The sequence below is a fragment of the Kogia breviceps genome, chromosome 4 (assembly GCF_026419965.1).
Source record: "Kogia breviceps isolate mKogBre1 chromosome 4, mKogBre1 haplotype 1, whole genome shotgun sequence".
NCBI lineage: Eukaryota > Metazoa > Chordata > Mammalia > Artiodactyla > Physeteridae > Kogia > Kogia breviceps.
In genome coordinates this window covers 142,191,689-142,212,794 of record NC_081313.1, presented here as the reverse complement: position 1 = coordinate 142,212,794, position 21,106 = coordinate 142,191,689, and the positions used below count along the sequence as shown (strand labels likewise).

General features: G+C 49.3%; 2 protein-coding genes across 7 annotated transcripts in view; one reads left to right on the top strand and one right to left on the bottom strand.

The window, feature by feature from the left end:
- The window catches only part of FAT2 (FAT atypical cadherin 2), an 89,218-nt gene extending 70,644 nt beyond the window's left edge, over positions 1 to 18,574 (bottom strand). Inside the window, exon 1 of the mRNA XM_059062466.2 lies at positions 18,528 to 18,574. The gene's annotated coding sequence lies outside the window, so the exon portion shown is untranslated. The remainder of the gene's footprint in view (positions 1 to 18,527) is intronic.
- The window catches only part of SLC36A1 (solute carrier family 36 member 1), a 302,007-nt gene that overhangs the window by 138,334 nt on the left and 142,567 nt on the right, over positions 1 to 21,106 (top strand). The window lies entirely within an intron of this gene.

Here is a 21,106-nt window from a genome sequence, read left to right as displayed (position 1 = left end):
ACACCAGGCTGGTGGCCGGCCTGCCCTTGGGCGTCTTGACTCCGTGGAGTTCATGGCTACCAGCCAGATGTGCCCAGCATTCTTGGAGGAAACAGGCAAAACTTGTTTTTCCAGTTGCCTTGGTCTTCAAAGGCAAGGAAGAGTTAAACTTCCAGGCAAGGGGGAAAGGGAGAGGCTTGGATCCTTGTCTTTCCAGAGTCCTGAGAGAACCAAATGCAGGTTCTTTAAGACCTCGTGGGTTGCATCCCAACACGGGAAGGAGGGTGGAGGCAGAAATGGAAAAGCCAACCTAACTTGGCCTCTGAAAGCCTGTGACAGAAAAGAATTTGAACAGGCCTCCTCCTTCCAGCCTCCTTAACACCATCCCTCGCTTGAGATCCTGTTGGTGGCGCCCTAAACCCAGCACCTCAGAAGAGAGGGGGCAGGATGGAGGTAGATTCTACACTGAGGGTCCTAAAGCCAGGGACAGAAAAAGATGCTGTCTACTCCCCACCCTTCCTGCCCCCTGGCTTTCACCCCTTGCTTGGCACCACAGCCCAGGAAGGACCCGGCCACAGGCAAAAGCCACACTCACCCATCCCTGACACAATCCCCTGCAAGCACGAGGGCACCCCTGAATCGTTTGGACCCCACCCCTTCCCCCAGGATGGCATTGCTTTTGAAGTTGAGGACCCAGGGGGGAAATGAGTGCTTACCCCGGTCCCAGGTCCACACTCACTCCTTGGCCCGGCGATCCCAGGGTGCATGCAGCCTCCCAGCTCTGCCTGCCCTGCTTCGGGGAAAGCTTCCTGTTCACCAGGTCAGCACCCGTGGAGGGCAGGTCCCAACAAGACACTCCGCTCAGAAGCTGCAGGGGCGCCTTGAGAGCCAGAGTCCTTAAGATGAGCTGCAGGGAAGGGAGCAGGGACGGGGTCTCCCTGGGGGGCAATAAGATGCCAAAGGGGGTGCACCCTTGTGTAGGGATTTGGTGCCCATGGCTGTGTTCAAGCCGTGGGACCCACAGACCTGGTGAGTGGTTTGCTGGGGGAAGGGCCTGTGTCTGATATTTCTTTCTGGCACCACACCTGGGCAGGTGAACAGGCTTACAGGGTGCAGGGGCACATGGGCTCCCTGGGCTACCCTCCCACCTCATACCACCTAGGACCACTATTTTGAAACATCTTGTGAAAACATAGATCAGTTCTTATCACTACCCTGCTTAAAATTTTCCAGTGGCTTCCCACAGCATTGAGATGAAAATCTGAACTTGTTATCATGGCCTGGAAGGCTCCACACCATCTGGGCCCTGCCTGCATCTCCAGTGATACCTCCCACCACTCTCCCCATTGTTCACCAAGCTGCAGCCATAAGGGCCTTCTCTCTCCTCTGCAAACATACTAAACTGGGATCTGCCTCAGGGCCTTTGCACTTACTGTTTCCCTCTATTTAAGATTCTCCCATGGCTGGCTTCTTGTTATTATCCATTTCTCACCTCTAACGTCACCGCCTAACCCCCAGTTTGATGTAACCTCCTTCCTAAAGCCGTTCTTTATCACATCACCCCATTTTCTCCATGGCACTTGTCACCTTCCAATATGTTCTTATTTATTTGTTTACTGTCTCCTGCCCTAGATGCTAGGCTCCATGAAGACAGGAGCTTTTTGATCTTATTCATGCACGAATTCCCAGTGCCTAGATCAGTGGCTGGTACATAACAGAGCTCAATAAATACTAATTGATAAATGAAAGGATCTGGACTTAGGGAAAGCAATGACAGAGTGAAAGCTGAAAGAACCTTTAGCGATCATTCTTTCCTTTTTGATGCTAGAAGGTAAAGTCCGCAAAAAAGAAAGGGACTTGCCCAAAGTCACAGGGTGAGAACCAGAGCCATGTTCTTTCCTCCCAACCATGCTGCCAGAAAGAGAAACTGTGTTCACCTGTAAATCCAACTGTTTGGGTTCGAGCCCAACTCCTCCACTTGCTAACTGTATAACCTTGGGGAAGTTAACCTCTCTGAACCTCAGTTTCCTCATCTGAGGCTATTAACAGTACTGCTGTCCTGGGGTTTTATGAAGATGAAATACGAGCATGTACATTAATATGCTTAGCATTGGTGCCTGGCCCATAGAAAAGCACTCAATAAATATTAGTCTCAAAGCCAAAGCAGAATCAAAGCCTGAGGTTGGGGTGAGGGTGGGGTAGACTGAACCCCCTGGAGAAGGCCCAGCCTGCTCCCCAATGGAGCAGGAATCCACTGGTCCCTGGTCAAGTCTAAGCTTGCTGGCTCAGCCGCAGGCTCTGCTGGGAAGCTGCGAGCAGGCGCTTGTCTGGGGTGGGGCCTCATGCTCTTGGCTCCCCAGACTCAGAGAGAAATCTGCATGTGGGTGAATGTGCACATTTGCAAGAAAGCACACACACACACACACACACACACACACACACACTTAGGAAGCAATTTTGAATAATTGTGTGGGTACGCTAATTGTGTGTGCCTGCTTGGCAGAATGCATTCTGTGTGAGTAAATAAACTGGTAGCTGTGGGGCTTGTGTGTACACGAGTGTGAGCAAGTGCAGGTGTGGGGTTTCGTGATTCACATATATGTGAATCAAACTCTGTCTCCATGTAACTCCCAACCCCATTTCATGCATGGGGAAGGCAGCAGAAGGTGGTTCACAGCACAAAGCTTCTGGCTGTGTGACTTTGGGCAAGTGGCTTACCTTCTCTGATTCTTAGCTTCCTGACTTCATAATACCATTTTGAGAATGAAATGAGTTAACGTACATAAATGCTGAACATGACATGTGACACAATTTTTGAAAAATATTACGAAGTACTATTACTTTTTAGCAGCCAGCTCAGACTATTGATTATTGAGTGTGACTCTCAGATGTCTTTTCACGTCATCCCCAATCTGTTCTTGTGCAGGCTGAACTTCTGCATCTAAATGACATAGGATTTTAATGAGACTGTGATTCATTTCTCCTTGTGTTTCACTCACTGCCCCAGCATCCCAGAATCTTAATTCTAACGTTCAGAAACTTGGTGGTTGTAACATACATGTCTTTATCCGAGTCACTGATATCTAGTCACAACTGGCCGGGTAAGTGCTCTGAGATCTATCTTCATTTTCTTGGTTAGTGATCTCAATTGCAATTCTGGAACAACTCATCTCACAATGTGGAGAGCTCCTCATCGCTGGGGGAATCCAAGCAGATTCTGTGTGGCCACCCAGGAAGGATATGCTACTCCAGCGGGATAGGTGCCCTTGGGGGAAACAAGGAGAGCTCTAAAGTCCTTTCCATCTTATACAGGTAGGTTCTTCGGCTTGTGCAGGCCTATGGGATTTCCTCTGGCTGTGGATCAGGAAAATCTTTCGCCGATGCCTATTCAGTGGTCAGTGTAGTTAGCTGACCTGGCTCTCAGGAGACCTAGGTCTAAAGTCACTTATTCCCGTGACTGGTCAAATCAGTCACCTAAGCCCTCTGGACCTCCTTCTTCATCTGTAAATGATGTGTGTATGTTGGGGGAAGGGGCGGAAATGGATCTGTGATTTCAGACCCCTCTATTGCTTTCAGGGGCAGAATCTCTTTTTTCCTGATGAAATTGTACTTGGAAACAGCCTATAAACAGATAAAAGGAGAGCTGCACTATTGAAGCAGGGCTCGAGGCCAGGACCCTGCCCCCGGGTTTGTCCCTCACTCCCTTGGGAAGCACACGTTTGAAAAACTGGACTAAGAGCCCCTCCAGATCTGACAAGCAGGGGCTCTGCTATGCTAACGTCCTGTGTCCTGCCTACATGTTCTAAGCGGTGTGGTTGGATGTTCTGTGATTCGGATGCTCTGTGACCTGTATCCATAATGGTCCATGTGCCGTGGCTCAGGCATTTTAGTTCTAGGAGCCTGTGAAGCTGTCGGTAATTCTATCCCTTCCACGGGGAAGCAGACGTACTTGAAGGAATTCAAAGCCAAATCAAACTTCCACTAAAGAAGCTCCTACCAAATTTGTTCAAAATGCCAGGCTTTGTTTCTTTGTTTCTTTTTTTTTTTAATTTATTTTTGGCTGCGTTGGGTCTTCATTGCAGCCCGCGGGCTTTCTCTAGTTGTGGCGAGCAGGGGCTACTCTTCGTTGCGGTGCACCGGCTTCTCATTGCAGTGGCTTTATTATTTGCGGAGCACGGGCTCCAGGCACGCATTCTTCAGTAGTTGCAGCATGAGGGCTCAGTAGCTGTGGCGCACGGGCTTAGTTGCTCCACGGCATGTGGATCTTCCTGGACCAGGGATCAAACCCGTGTCCCCTGCATTGGCAGGTGGATTCTTAACCACGGTGCCACCAGGGAAGTCCCCAGGCTTTGTTTCTGACGATGAAATTCCTCCCATCACCCAGGCACAGATCAGCAATGACATTCTCCCTCGTGGCCCAGCACCTTCCCTTTTCTTAGGCATGACACAGACATTAACTAATAGCCACAGAATACTCCTAGGAAACGCATCTGTCCTTTTACTCCCATTTCTCAGGTAAGGCAAATTGAGGTTTGCCTGGCACACCCAAGGCCACCCAGAAGCGGGTGGCTGTACTGATAACAGAGAGCCAGATATTCTGAAGCTGGGTGCTCTGGATTTCCTAGACTGAGGGGAGAAGCAATGAGGGAAGATATTTTTCAAACTTTGGAGAGTCTTTCATGAAAGAAGGAGTCACTGGATTCATCCCTCTGGATTGGAGAATGTCCATACTCTCCCCCAAAAATCTGAATGTGAATTTACCATGGATTTGGGTGCCCTCAGCATTTATTTTCTGACCTCCCACCCCCATCCCCCATCTCTGTCCCAGGCATCCAGTGTTAGGGCTGGCTCCTGTGCCTCTCAAGAAAGAATCCTAAATATATTCTGTTTATGACGAAGGCTGGGAAGTGGGGGAGGGTGGGACCAGGGGGAAGGAATTAGGAGGGGTTGTGCCTTTGAGCCAGATTAAAACCGTTAAGTGAAAGAATGTTGATGTTCCAGGTACGTGCTTGTTAGGAAGTCTTTAGCTACTGAAATAATTTTTCTACTTAGTCTTTGGGAGCCATTGAAGGTTTTAGAGAAGAGGCAGGACCAGAGCAGAACTATATGCTAGGAAGAGTAATCGAATATCAGATCAAAAGGGGAATTTTCACATTCAAGATTCCCACTCTAGTGTGGACTGGGTTTGAACACCAGCTCTATTGGTTTAAGCCAACTGGAATTCAGAAATTGGTAGGAGGGACTGATTGACTTCTAAGAAACTTGGATGAACACTTGAGTCATGTGCTAGTTTGAGGGCAGCCGCTGTTGAGTCCTCGTGTAACAAAAACAAATCAAAGAACTGAGTACGAGCAGGAAAAGGACCAGAGGCTTGAGCCCTGGATGGGCCATGTGACCTTTGGAAGACCATAGAACTTCTTCTGAGCCTCAATTTACCTGTCTGTAAAATGGGGATAATAATAGCTACTTCTACCTACTTCCCTAGGGCTGGAGGAAAGACAGATAATATGATAGGAGAAAGCATAGGGAGGAAAGACACAGAGTAACACCTTATTAGGACAAATAATGGCTTGGTAAAAGGCAGCTGGAACCACCAGTGGACTGAGAGGCAGTCTCAGGAGAGCTGCTTGTAAAAGCAAGGCCTACCCAAGCCTGGAATTAAGGGGAAGAGGAACGACTGAAAAGGAAGTTCTCGCCTAGGGCATGGGTAAAAGGGAGCTGGGACCTGGGGTCCCCTTTTTTATCAGTATTCTGGTTGTTATTATTGATGACAAAAATTATACTGTCTTACATCTGGATGGTAATCTATATGTTTTCAAAACACATCTGCATGCATTTTCTCACTTGGTCTTTGGGGAGAAGACCCATTATTGGGTAGAATTAATAGTAAGAAAGTGGTCTCTAGAGTCGGATACACCTGCTTTCAAATCCTACTCAACAGCTGTGTGACCTTGGGCAGTTATTTAACCTCTCTGGTCCCAGAAAAAGGGAAATGAGAGTAGCAGCTATCTCATGGAACTGTTGAGAAGGCTGCAAGAGTCAATGCATGGTACATTCCCAGTGCAGGAAACACTCAGTGCCAGTTAGTTATTGTATCAACCTCATCCTCATTGTGACACTTATTATCACTCTCATTTTGTAAATGAGAAACTGAAGCTCAGATAATTGGAAGGCTCTTGCCTGCGTTTACTCATCTAGTAGGTGGTGGATTCAAGTACTGACCCAGAACAGGAATCCATATTCCAAGAAGAGAGACTCAGAGAGGACTGGAGTGGCTAGGGCTGCTTCTCTAGAGCAGCACTCTCCATCAGAACTTTCTACAATGATGGAAATGTTCTATGTCTGAGCGCTGTCCAGTGTGGGAGCCTCTAGACCATATATTCATCTTTATACCAATGTTGTCCTTAAATATAATTTCTAATTTTTTTCATGGAGGAAGGGGCCCACAAAAGCTAAAGTGACTAGGGCCCTTGAAAGTCAGAATGTGACCCTGGGAAGATAGACGTTTGAAGGAAACACAGGGCTTCCAGGCACCTGGGCTTTAAGGAAGAAAAGAGACAAAGTGGGAGATGATGATGAGTGTTTTGTTATTGGACTTCCTCTGCCAAAGTCATTTATTCACTCGCTCACTCAATACTTCTTTTATGAGGGCCTACCCTGTGAGGGCATTCTAGAACAGAGAATAGGACAGGTGAGGTCCCTGCTCTTGTGGGGATTGGATTCTCGTGGCAGAGAGAGGGAGATGATAAATAAAAAAATATACACTATCATCAGGTGATGAAAAGTGATATGAAGGAAAATCATGCAAGGCAAGGTTAGAGAGTGATGGAGGGGGCGCTGTTTTTGAAAGGGCGGTCAGGGAAATCCTACGTGACAAGGTGACATCTGAGCAGAGGGAGAGCCACAAAGCCATCTTAAGAAAGAGTTCCAGGCAGAAGAAACGGGCAGTGCAAAGGCCCTGGGGCAGGAGCAAGGAGACCGCAGACAGACTAGAGGGAGCAAGGAGAGAGGGGTACCTGCAAGATCAGGGAGGCGGCCCAGGGCAATTCAGCCCGAAGAAAAGACCTGTAGTGAGGTGGGATCCCATCACAGGATTTACATGGTGGTTCTATAAGGAGCAGAAGGAGGGAGGGTCGTGCTGCTGGACATAAAATCTTAGAGCCCTTCATCCGCTGTGGCCAAGGGGTGGTATACAAGCTGTCCAGCTGCAATTAGTTTTGTTGGGCCTATAATACATTGTTTTGTTGTTTGATGGTTTTCTACTTAATTAGTTAACATATAAACAGTGGGAAGCTTCACCCAAAAACCTAGATTCCAACTTCTGTTTACCAAAGTGGAGGACACTGTCTGTGTCTACCCATGGCATGGTTGGCTGGAGTTGAGTGGTGGCTGTCCCCTTTAGATAGGGCCTGGGCTCTCTAGTCCCCCCTCCCTAAGCTCTCCCAGATGTGGAGGCCATTCCAGCTACCGTTGATCTCCAAGGTAGTTTTCTAATAGAAGAGACACACACCTGTACCTATACCTCTTTCCAAACTGTGAAGAAAATAGAATCCAGGATGGCCTCCTGTTCACACACTGGGCCTGCTTCACCCCTGAGGCTCCTGCCAGCTGTAGACATTTGAGTTTGGAGCCCCAGAGAGAGCAAGGGATCTCTTTGTCTTGGGGTTGCCTATGTGGGTCCATGAGCTTTACATCTGGAGCTGAAAACTCCCTAAATCAGAGGGCATCCCAGGATCAGAGGGCTTGGACGGAGGGCGAATCCTGCCCCACTTCCTCCAGGGCTCTCTGTCCAGAGAGGTTTGTAAGATCAAAACCAGCTCCAGTTCAGCAGGGCATTGAACCTATTTATCATTTAGAAGCTCTGGAGACAAAGCAAGAGGAACAGAGCACCTCCTCTAAGTTCTGCATTTGTGCCTTGGAATCCATCAGGGCACAGTGTGAACTCAGCCCTATGGGCAGGCCAGGGAGAACCCTGGAGTCTCTCCTCCTGGTGGGGCAGCCTCTGGCCAGGCAGGGACCAGGAGGCCCCCTGTATGGGGGGGAGGCTGCCCTGAAGGACTGGGTTTGGGGGTGGCTCTCTGCAAGCCTGAAAGGTTGTGTTCTGAAGTCAAGAGTTAGACTCCCCTGGAGGACCAGAAAGCTCCTTTCAGAGGGCAGAACAGATTGCAGAGGCCAGAATGTCCCTGCTGCATGGACTTCATCTGGAGGGGCCCTTCCTCTTCTGCGTTCCTTGAAACTCTTTGATCCAATGAAATCATGTGTCTTTCCAGGAACTATGGATGAGTTTTCAGACATCTAGACATCAAGTTCCAACAGGGTGACTTGGATCACTAACTGAACCTCTGAGCCTCTGTTTTCCTCATCTTTAAAAGAGAGATACTAACTGAACCCACCTCAGATAGTTCTGAAGGTTCGACTAGATGATTCATATTAAGCAGTTAACACAGTGCATGATACCTCGCAACCGCTAAATAAATATTGGCTGTTATTTAAAAATGATCATTATCATTATGGAAACTGGATTGAAACCCAGCTGCTGCCCTGAGCCCCGTGCCCATTCATTCCCACCTTCACCTTCTGAGGCATCCCTGTGAAGTTACCAAGCCTCCCTAGGACACAGTTTACAAACTGCTAGGAGTCTAATCTCCATTTTGTAGAGATTAGAAAACTATGCCCCAAGAAGGGAAGTCCCATAGTGCCGTGTACTAAGTCACATCACACGTTGGTGGCGCACCTGGAACCAGAACCTGGTCTCCCCATCCTGGGTGCTTTGCACTGGCCAAGTGGCTCCCTGAAACCCAGCTCCTCTCCCAACCTGGGGCTCCTCACGAACCCACACAGGCAGGGTCTCCTACTCAGGAGAGTGCAGGGGAAGGAGCCAGCCTTCAGGGTCAGACCTGCCCCCGCTTTTGTCTGGGGGCCTGGCTTCCTCTCTCTGAGCCTCCGTTTCCCCATTTGTGAAATGGGGCTGGCAATGGTTACCTACTTGGAGGTTTTAATGAGCTTATGCATGCAAAGCATTTAGCACTCCTTTGGTGCCGAGGGGCCTCGGTAATATATCAGAGGGCCCCAGAATGGATCAAGCCGGAGACCCCTGAGCAAACCCCCTCATTTCATGGGGCCTCCACTTGTCCATCTGGGAATTGGGACTAGTCCCTGCTCTCCTGCCTTCCTGGGTAACCCTCCACTGAGCTGTTGTCAAATGATGCTCTGAAGAAGCCGACATTTGGGGAATAGGAAATGTTTACAGAGGCACAGGCTCTGGTCATAGCTGATGTTTACTGAACATTTACTATGCGCCAGGCCCTGTGGTATGCGCTTGGCATGCGTTATCACTTTTAAGCTGGCTTACAGCAACCCTGTAATTATCCTCATTTTGCAGAAGGGATAAATGAGACCCAGAGAGGTTACCTAAGCTCCAAGTTCACACAGCTAGTTTGCGGCCAAAGCAGGATTAAAACTCAGATCACCTGGGTGTCTAACAGTTCCCTGGCCTGCACCCGCCGGTGCCCACAGCCTGGAAAGAGCTCTTGGGAGGGGGAGAGTTTTATGATCCTTCCCCCACACCAGGGATCATATAACCTTATGTCCTCTCCCACCAGCAAACACAGATTCTCAGCAAAACCTTCATCTTCAGTTCCATCACTTTCCCTCTGGCTGAACCCAGCCCAGCAGTGCTGTCTGTCTGTCCAAGTCCAATCCTCTCTGAGCAGAACAGCTTAGGACAAAGCTGGCAAGTAGGCAGGCCTTGCAGGCGAGGAGCTGGTTCTAGCAGTGGGGCAAGACAGGCAGCTCCCTCTGCTGTTGGCGGTCCTGCTGTGGAGCTGGCTGAACCTGAACTGTAGGGCCAGAGGCAAGAGAGGGGTTAGGGATGATTTGGGAGCATCAAGGTGCATACTAATGAGATGCAAATGAACCTCTGCTGGGGACTCCAGCTCAAGCCCAGAGTCCCACATTCAAGTCCCCTGGGCTGTGTCCACACCGGTTCCTCTTACCCATGGTAACTCTGTGCTCCACCCAGCCACTGGCGGACACGGAACTCAACAGAACTTCTGGGCCTGCTGTGTTCTCATCAGACAGGGCTGGCCATTGAATTGAACCAGGGGCTACATCTTGGGAATTCCCGAAGCGGGTGGGTGTAGGGGTTACAAATACATAGTCCAAGCCCCACCCCAAATCTACTGAATCAAAATCCTTAGGGGTGGGGCTCAGGAATAGATGTTTAACAAGCTCTCGGGGTGATTTTCGTGACTGGTGTTTGGGATCCGCTGAAGGTGGTATTCGCTTTCTTTAGGATCCTGTGTTCTACCATGCCTTGTTGCAAAGTTGATATCTCATATGTGGCCTTCTCCTGGCCCCAGTGGAGAGAGGCGGGTGGGGAAGTTAGGAAAAGACTGAAATCTCCATGACTCTTTTAGGCTAGACAAGTGCTTCTCAAATGTCAGTGTGTTAAAAATCACAGCCTCATTCTTAAGAAGTTTGATTTCATAGGGCTGTGGTAGAACTCGGAGGGTGTGTTTTCCCCTGTAGATGGGGAACACTGGCTCCCGGGCAAAGCAGCCACAAGGTTATCTCTAAAGTCAAAAGAAGAGCAGATAGGAGAGGGAAACAACAGATCTGATTCCTGTGCCTTTCACCTGGAAGTCTCTGAGTCTGCAAATGTCTCCACTCATTAGCATCTCAAACCCCAGAGACAACTGTTTACCTTCTTGTGGACAGGTCTGTCCCAGATAGAGACACAGCCCCATGAACAATGTTCCCCTTGCAATGAATAGAAATGAACTGAAAATCAAAGGGTTCCAGCCACACACACATACCTCAAGGGCCCAATAATTCCACTCTTAGGCATTTACACAGCGGAAGTGTGTACGTATGTTCATGAAAGATTCACACGAGAATGTTCAGAGCAGCACTATTTATAACAGCCCTCTGTTGGAAATAGCCTGAATGTCCATCAAGAGCAGATGGCTAAGTAAATTGTGGCTTGGACATATAGTGGAATACTATACATCAAAGAAAATGAAAGTATTGCTCTAGGCAACAACAGAGATGAATCCCCCTCACATAATGTGGGGCGAAAACAGCTATATACAAAAGAGTACATACCGTGCTATTCCAACTATATAAAACTTTAAAACAGGCAAAACTCACCTATGGATTACATTAGGATACCCTTGGGCAGGGGAAGAGGGGTGGTTAGTAACTGGAAGGGGCACAGAGAAGGTTTCTGGAATGGTGGTAATGTTCTGTTTCTTTATCTGGGAGCTGGTCAGTTTCTGGAAAGTTCATTGAGCTGCACACTTAGGATTTGTGCATTTTTCTGTATACATATTATACTTAATTGAAAAGTTTTCTAAAAGTACTAGTAAATGACTTCAAAGAAGACTTTTAATAAAAGGAAAAGCATTTAAATAATAAAAGGGAATTCCAGGTGACTTCTGACTGTGGCAAATTGCATGGGATTTCATGGCTGTGGGATCGTGGACACTTCCTGTCCCAGGAACCAGGAAGGAGACAATTCTCAGAACCCAAGAGCTCGGGCACCATGCCAGGTCCTACCAGGGCTGTGGAAAACCGATGCCTCAGCAGTTCCTGTCCTCACCCCCTCATGGCACGCCCTCCCCAGAACCGCAAGGACAATGGCAGCCCACTGGATTCCCAGGTTCAGCTGAGTTCGCATTCATTGGAGCTTGCTTCATGCAGCATTTTTCTGTCCTCAGAGCAGTTTTCTGGCCCATTTTCTTTTTTGATCCCCTCAAGGACCCTAAATGTAGGGCAAGAAGTATTTCCATTTTATAGATGGGAAATTTGAGGCCCCGAGATGGGGGTCAAAAGGCTTGTCCAAAAGCTAGCAAGGGCTAGCAAGCGGCCCAGCCAGGACTCAGACACAGGCTTCAGATACCAAATCCAACACTCCCTTGGCTACACCGCAGATGGTCTCTTCCCAGTAATAGCAATGCTGATTATAGCACCTGTCAATTAGTGAGCAGTTTCCCTGGGGATGTCTCAGAGCCTTCAATAAACCAAGGAGGTAGGGCTTCCCTGGTGGCGCAGTGGTTGAGAATCCGCCTGCCGATGCAGGGGACACGGGTTCGTGCCCCGGTCTGGGAAGATCCCACATGCTGCGGAGCGGCTGGGCCCGTGAGCCGTGGCCACTGAGCCTGCGCGTCCGGAGCTTGTGCTCCTCAAAGGGAGAGGCCACAACAGTGAGAGGCCCGCATACCGCAAAAAAAAAAAAAAAAAAAAAAAAAAAAAAAAAAAAAAAAAAAAAAAAAAAAAAACCAAGGAGGTAGGGTACTGTCATATCATTTCCATTTTAACAGATGAAAAAACTGAAAAGTCAGAAAGTCCAAGTGACTTGTCCAGGGTCAATGCCTAGTAATTGTGGAGCATGGATTGGAAGAAATGGTCTGAGTTGAGTTGAAGCTCTGAACCGCGAGTCCAGTGGTTCCCAAACCCAGTTGGACCTCACCTGGAGTTCCCTTAGAGCTTGTAAAAATACAGATTCTCTGGCTTCACCACCAGACCACACATTCCAATGATGTAGACTCAGGATGGGGCTGAGAAAGCTGTATTTTTGAAAACAGCCCTAGGCATTTGGGATGCTCAGCTCTAAACTAGGCTGCCACTGAAATAAGACATTAAAAGCAAGATAATTTAAAGGTAAAGCTTAATTTAGCAACCTCCAGATTAACACACTGAACCTCTCTAATAATTAGAGTCCTCCTAACAATGGTACACAACCCCTGCAGAAGATATTTGAGAACAGCCCGACTGGCTGGGTAATAGCTATGCTTAGGGTGGGGGGCAGTGACTGACAAGGGGCATTTGGAGGGTGTGTGAGGGGCACTGGTGCTGGTGATGTCTGCTTTTTGCTCTGGTTCCTGGTTTGCCACCGTTTGCATTCACTTTGTAAAAATTCATCAAGCTATAACTTACAGTTGATACACCCTCTTTCTGAATATTTACAAAAAGGAAAAAAAAAAAAGGCAGGCCAACCATCTGTCAGAGACACCACAGAAGCAATCTTTACACAGAGTAGAGATTTATACAAGAAATCCAACAGAGTTCTTCTAATTACATGCTTCCAAGAGCTTGAGATTCTAGGATTTGAATTTTCCAAGATGCTGTGATTCTCTGAGTCAATTCGCAAGACTTCAGGAAGCCCCCATATCTGTAATAGTAGCTAACATTTAGTGAGCTCTTGGCATGTGCTGAGTGCTGTGCTAAGAGCTTAAGAGCTTCATATGGATCCGTTCACAGCAGCTCTGTGAGGTATTGATAGATAACATTATCCAGCCCACAACCCTCAGAGAGGTGAAACGACGTGCCCAAGGTCACAGAGCTGGAAAGCGGCAAAGCCAGGACCAGATCTCCAGCACCCTGGCTCCAGAGCTGGTGTGCCCAACCGTGGTGCCATACTGGTATCAAGGTCTGACGCTTCCCAAGGCTAAGTGTCTAAGCATCTCAGTGATGCATTTTGTGCCATCTAGCCTGCATTTGCTGGGAGGACCCAGAGGGAAGGGGATGCTGCAGGGACAGACAGCAGCTCTGACCTGGGACGCTTGAGCACATGGGGGCCAACAGGCATATACATGCTGACGTTACCCCACAGCTGGCATGTACAATCCTGCTCAGCTGGCACCGAGGCCAACTGTTGTGGGCACTGGAGCTGAACGGGAACTTGGAACTGGAGAGTTCTCTGTTGTGGGCTCCCTGCCCTCAGCCAGAAGATGGGCAGCTGCCATTTACCTGCCACTCCAGGTCACCTTGCAGTGACCCACAAGTCTCAAGAATGGAGAAAGAGCTTCCCTGGTGGCGCAGTGGTTGAGAATCCGCCTGCTGATGCAGGGGAGGAGGGTTCGTGCCCCGGTCCGGGAAGATCCCACGTGCCGCGGAGCAGCTGGGCCCGTGAGCCATGGCCGCTGGGCCTGCGCGTCCGGAGCCTGTGCTCCGCAACGGGAGAGGCCACAGCGGTGAGAGGCCCGCGTACCACAAAAAAAAAAAAAAAAAGAATGGAGAAAGGCGGGCAGGGAAGGCATTTGTCTCTTCTGTAGGCTCCTAACTGGAAAACGCTTACGGCGTCACCTCATTCAGGAGGTAGTTTGTCAATCAGTGGGTAATGGTGGACAGTCGGGCACTGTGATTGGCCAAGGGGGAGACAACAAGATATCATCACCTTCTGCTCTGACCCCTCCTGAAATTCTGGCTCCACCAAGACGCTCTTTGAATTAAACTTCCTCAACGTGGTCCTCCAATATTTACAGAACAAAACCCATGCCCCTATGATGATTCCCTGAAATCCTAACATTTAAAAGACGAATATCGAAATATTTTCAGATGCAATTATGTATATGAGATTTGTTTCAGAATAATCTGATCAGGGAAGAGTTGGTGGAGGTATAGGGGAAACATAATTATTGAAGCTGAGTGATTTTTTAAAAATACTCTTCTGCTTCCTTTTGGTATTTCTATAATTTCTCATTAATAAAAATTATACATAAATTATATACATATATATATATATATATATATTTAAAGTCATACTCCTTGGCCTGGCACACATAGCCTTCAGTGACCTGACCCCATCCTGCCTTTCAGAGCACATCTCCAAACGTTCCCTACCCAGCTGATACTTTTCTGCACACACATGCCGTTTTCTTTTAACTGCTATGCTTTTGCATATGCTTTTTCTTTATGAATTGCCTTTCCCACTTTTCTTTCTTTTTTTAAGCCTCATTCAGTCTTCAAAACTGATGTTCAGTCTCAGATTCTCCTAGAAGCCTTCCTCCACCAACTTCTTAATTGGGCTATCTATGTATGGCTCCTCGGGCCCGAATGCTAGCCCCAGTTTGCCTCTATTTTACCACCTACCTCGAGGTATTAAACCACCCACTTGGCTGCCTCTACCAGCTGTGAGTTTCTGGGGGCCTGACACATCGTAAGTGCTAAGTGTCTATTGAACTAAGATCTGTTGAGAAAACAGAAGCTGTGCGACTGAAAGGAAGTGGCTTAGCTTTTCTGAGCCTCTATTCATGTCCACACTGAAAACAACAATAGCAGCAACAAAAAGAAGTGGTAGAGGATCATGATTGTGGACCGCAGGGCAGTTGTGCAGAGTAGAAGAGAAGGTATATGTGACACAGTCTAACCTGGTGACAGGCATATAGAGGGGCTCAGTACATCAGAGCTCTCTTTTCAACCTTGAAATCCCATGTTCAGGGCTGTGCATTGACCCAGGACACCATTGCAAACTGGCTACTGACTTTAGGCAAATAATTCCAAATCTATGATTCCATCTGTAAAATGGAACCAGTAATTCTTGAAGGGAGACTTCAGGGAACTCCTGAGCACCTTCTACTTGTACAGTTGCAGATTCTTGCTGACTCTCTGGCAATAGTGAGGGAATGGTGTGCAGGTGTGTGTGTGTGTGTGTGTGTGTGTGTGTGTGTGTGTGTGTGTGTGTGTGTGTAGGTATTGGGGGAGGGGTCTGATTGATGAGGTGTATGTCCCCTGTCCCCTGAAAGGCATCTTACAGTTTAGGGATCAATCTTGTTGTTGATTCCAAATTGCCTCCATGGGGTATGGGGGCCATTCACTGGCCTCTGAGGCTGACCACCCACACAGGGAGCAGGACTCTCTCCTGAGCTGGGCGAGGCAAAGAGAGGAAAAGGAAGGTGAAAAGATCTGCGTTGTGGCCCTGCTTTCCCCACTCACTTGCTGTGTGACTGCAGCCAAGTTATCAGCCTTCTCTAAGTAGGCCTCTGTGTCTCTACCTCTCTGATTCAATGATCTCTAGGGACCCTTCCACTCTTATCTATGATGGGGTTGGACTAATGCTTGGTTCCTCTGAGCGACAGTTCTCATCTGTGAATTAGAAGTGAAGATTCATTCATTCTCTCAACATATATGCAGTGAGTTTCTTTTACGCACCAGGTGCTGTGCTAGACACGGGTTCCGGAGCAGTGAACAGCACTTAGTAGGAGAGACCACATCAAACAAAATATACGGAAATAACTAATAATTACAGTTGTGATCTGTCTTAGGAAGGAACACTTCAGGGTGCCGTGAGATGATCTCCACCCCAGGGGAAGCGGAGAGGAGGCAAATAATTGATGATAACTGTGACCAGCATAAATAAGGCCCTGGCACTACATGCATTATCTCATTTAATTTTCACATCAATCTCTGAGAAAAGAACTATCATTCACCCCATTTTTTCAAATGAGGAGACTGAGGTTTAAAGAAGTTGAGGCCCAGGTCATACAACCGATAATATCCAGGATTTGGACCCACACTCTTCATTTTAAACCTGTCTAGAAACCCCTATTGTAAATGTAAGCATTTAGTTCCATTAGTCATAGAAACAGTAACATTGAGCTTCTGAGTTAGCTCAGCTTGTGCTGGGGACCCAGCAAGCACGGGAAGCTTTCAGGGGCTCTGGGCACACATTACTGAAGGAACCCAAAAGGCAGGGCCCATCCGGCAGGTACAGGAAGGTCCCCAACTATGCCACCCCATCGTCCCTAGCACACACTGGTTTCCACTGAGGCTGCCCCGCGTTCTCGCGTACTTGGCGAGAACAAGAAGGAAAACCACCAGGCCGAGGTGAGTTCATTCATACCTGGGGAAGAGTGTGCAGGCAGCGGAGTATGGTGGCCCAGCTCACAGAGGCCTGGGGCAGGGGGGCCTGGCAGCCCCTCCCAGTGGAAAGCACAGGCACAGCTGACATGTAGGGGCTGAAGAGTGTCAGTGTCTTTCTGGGTCTGGTTCTCTGAGTCCTTAAGGAGACCACTAAGAGTCATGGAAACAGGGGAGTTCTAGGGAAACCTTGACTCCCTCCAGTTCCTCCCCACTTTACAGATGAGGAAACTAAGACCCAGGGAGCTTGTGGCTGACAGGGCCTCACTGTTTCGCTCCACCACGCTGGCCAACTCATGAACTCAGCCCCTTCCTGCCAGAAATGTAACCTGTGCTCCGTAGAGAGCCCTGGGGCGAACCCGAGCTTGCCTCTTCCTGCACCAGGGTGTTGAGTTCCAAAGCTTCCTCACCTGCAAAATGCAATCATTCCTGCTCTGCCTACCCAGCAGCCTTGTTGGGCTCAATCGATTAAGAATGGATCTTACAGGGAACTGTATTCGGTGCTCTGTAATGACCTATATGGGAACGAAGTCTAGAAGAGAGTGGATATATGTATATGTATGGCTGATTCACTTTGCTGTACAGCAGAAACTAACACAACATCGTAAATCAACTATACTCCAATAAAAAAATTAATTTAAAAAAAAGAACAGATCTTAACAATAATCCAACCACCATTAGTGAAAATGTAGGGAAATAGATAGGCCCAGAGCAGTATGAAACCCTTTCAGGCCACACCGCCTTTGAGTTACAGGGACGTGAATAATGAAATTCTCTTTTCCCCCTGCCTGCTTTGAAAACCCAACATTTTCAAATGACCGTGTATACTCAGCCCCATCCCCAAACACAGGAAGCATCCAGTGGGTATCAGCTGTAATAAAAACTGTTAGTTGATTCTGCGTGGAGGGCACTGCTCACCTGCCCAGGCTCAACACCCCCATCTTAAAAAGAGCTGAAGGATTGGAAATGCTGCATTCTGAGCCTGCTTCTCTACCTCCCTGCTCTCCTGAGCCCAGGCCTTGCCCCTCAGTGCTGTGTGCCTGGGGACAGAGGCAGCCTTTCTGAGCCCTTAGCAAACCTCAGCATGGCCTGCTGCTTCCCACATTGGGGCAAATAGCACCCGCCACCCCAGGTGGAGGGCTGAACTCTGGCCTGGTGGCTCTGTTCAGTGTTCCACTCCAGCTCTCCTTCCCCGCCCAGATATGCGTCAGATTGCTGCTGCCCCCTAAGAGCTGCTCCCACTCCCCACACCCACTCCAGGGCTGCCCTTGGCCTCTGAGACTCGCCGCCTTTCACAGACCTTGGAGACAGCGAGCACCCCCATCCGACAGCCAGGAAGGCTGAGGTTCTAATCTGGGTGCCTCTAAAGAGTCGCACGAGAGCCAGAGCCCGCCAGGTTGTCTGACTTTCCCTCGGGCCCTCCCGCCCTCCCTCCCCCTCACCAGGTGGCTTTGTCTGTTTTAGGGACCCCGTGCCTCCTGGACACACAGGAGAACTCAGCACCTCTCGGTTCCCTGGCCCCAGCCCTTCCTCCTAAAATCAAGGAGGAAATTGTCTCCACATCCCCTTGAAGGCTCAGCCCCAGAAAGCCCGAGCAAGGAATTTCATTCTTCCAAGAAAAGGAGCCCAACTTTCCATACATGCAAATGTGACCTGGCTCCTCCCGAAGATCAAAGCCCTAGCCTTGTCCATTCCTGGGCCCCAATCCCCAGCCCCCAGGCTCAGGCTGGCTTCATTCAGTGTACCTAGGTGACCAGGACCCAGGTGTCCTTGTCCTACCCCTGCTGTGCCTGCCCCAGCCATCTCCTGGTTCTGTCGCCACCTTCCAGGAGCCCCTGCTCAGGGACCAGAATTGATGAACTTTGCAACTTCCACCCCCTAACTTCCCATCCTCCAGCAGTTCTTACCTGTGCCCTTCAGGTGGGGGAGGGTGCCCCGGGGGGGGCTGCTGGTCTGGAGCCCCTTTCACAAGCCCCAGGCTGACAAGCTCGGGAGGGAGGTGCAGAGTCTCAGAGCAGGAAGGCGCACACTCGAAGAGGCTACTGAGAAAGTTGGAGTAGGTGTGTCCCAGCCCAGGAGGAGGAGGAGGAAAAAGGAGGTGGGAGAATTGAGGCGGATCATCCCCTCCTGCCAGGTCTGGAGTGGAGGGAGGGAGCCAACTGGGTTGTGGCCCAGAACTCACGGTGGGGAATCAAGTTATGGAAAATGACGGCTGGAGAGTTGCTGAGAAATCGGGCCCATCTCCACCTCCCTTCTCGGTTTTACAGAGGGATAAACTGAGGCCCTGGACAGGTTGTACTTGCCTGAGGACACAAAGAGACCATGAGGCACTGGGAAAGGACCCAGGTCGCTCAGCTCTCTGGCCAATGTTCTCTCCTCTCTCCTCCCCACGCTGCAGATCTGGATGAACGACCACAGTCACCCTTCCCCGCAAGGTCTGGTTAATAACTCGCTACCTCATGAGGTTGTTATGAGGATTAAATGAGATAACAGTTGAGGGAAGGCACTTGGCAGAGAAAGTCCCCTATAAAAGGTAATTCTTCTTCTCATTGTTATTAGCTGTGCCTTCCTCAGTAAGTGACTTAACCTCTCTGAGCTCTGGTTTCCCTGGCTGTGAAATGGGGCTAACAGGAATCCCTACTTCATAAGGTTGTGCAGAATCGTGAGACTGATAATGTGTGTAAAGTGCAAAGCAGTGCCTGGCATCTCTTTTCCAGGTACTGTACTGGGCACTGGTGACATAGAGGTAAATGAAATAGTTCCTGCCCCACAGAGCTGAAAATGGCTCTGTTACCATCCTGTTCAATCTCCCGTCTCTCCCCCGGCCCCCAGACTTACAACCCCTCTGCAGCTTCCCTGGCAAATAAATGAGTCTTTGCTTGCATACCTCTAATTACAGGGAGCTCACTACCTCTTCCAGCAGTCAGTTCTGACTCAGCAGTTCTACCTGATGTTCAGCTGAGCAGCAGCCCTTGAACCTGGTTGATAAACAAGAAGTCTACATATCTTTATTATTACTATTATTATAACTATATGACTCAAGGCAAATGATGTTACTTTGCTGTCTCTATTTCCTCATTTGTTAGATGGGTTCAAAACTGCTAGGGACACTCAGAACATATTTCCTCTGCCATGTGACAAAACCTAAGGCTTGATTCTCTGGCTAGGACTTGGTTTTCTAGAAGTTCAGTCTGGACCCTGTGGCTAAGCGGAACCATTAAGGTTCTGGTCTTGTTTATGGAGGAGTAATGAGGCTCTTGGTGGTTTCCCAGCCCTCAGGAGATATCCATTCATGGAGTGACTGCAGCCACTGTGGGCCATGCCCTCAGGGATCTTTCACCGGAGTCAGGGATGACCACAGGTGTCAACAGCTTCCACGTGTTGCCCAAGACATCTAGAGGGTCCCCCTAACAGGAGGAGTCTCCCAGGTGTCCCTCCTACAAGCTGCATGAGAGGCCTAGGGGTTTACAGCATGAGGGGGACGGCTGTGATCAACGCCAATGGGAAGGCTAACCTGGGCAATTATCCACTTGGCTGATTGCCACCCAAGTCTCCGAGTCTGGGCCGATTAGGCATTAACCCGAGGAAGGTGGCTGTGCGGCCCCTTTGGCTAGTCATGTGTGACTCTCTGCCTTTGGGCTCCCCATCCTGGCCAAGGCTGGCCTCCAGCCTGTCCAGTGCAGGGATGTCTGCAGCCTGGGGGTACGGGAGCGATGAGGATTGGGATGGGTCTCAGAATGCTGCTGACATCCGTCCCCTCCTTCCCAGTTCCTCCACCACTCCTGCCCCCAGAGGCCCTGATCCCCCACTCTGCCCGTCCCAGGACCTAACTGGGCGACCTTCTGGCCTCCAGCCCCCCCGCCCCCCCCCCCCGTGAGGAAATTGCACTCCTCACTGACCCCCAAGCATGCTTGCAACTTCTCACTCCTGGACATCAAAAATGGTACCTATTCATGTTGGTACAGCCCATACGCCAGCTCCCCTCTGTGAGCTCCCCCAGACCATGGCCCTGACCTGAGTGAGAAGTAATAATAATAACAATAGCAGCTAATCTTTATGACAGGCACTCATCTCAGCACTTTCTCTGAACGCCACCACAATGGATTAAGCACTGTTATCATTCTCTAGTTTTCAGATGAAGAAACTGAAGCTCAGAAAAGCTTTAATTACTTGCCCAAGGTCACTGGTCTAGACTAAGCTAAGTTGCTGTTTGGACCCTCTTAACCATCGGGCTGTACTACCCCGGCTCTCCCCTTCCTCCCCGCAGCACTCTGGCTGAACCTCCCGTGTGCCCCTCTGCTTTGTTCTACTTTTGCGGGTGCGTCTTTTCACATCGCCTCCCGCCCCACTCTGGTTGAAGCTCTTCAGGGATGGATCTCTGTCTAACCCAGGGGTTCTCAACTGAGGCTGCACACTGGCATCAATTGGGAAGTTTCTACCAATCATGGTGCCCAGGCCCCACCCCCAAACCCAATTACATCAAACT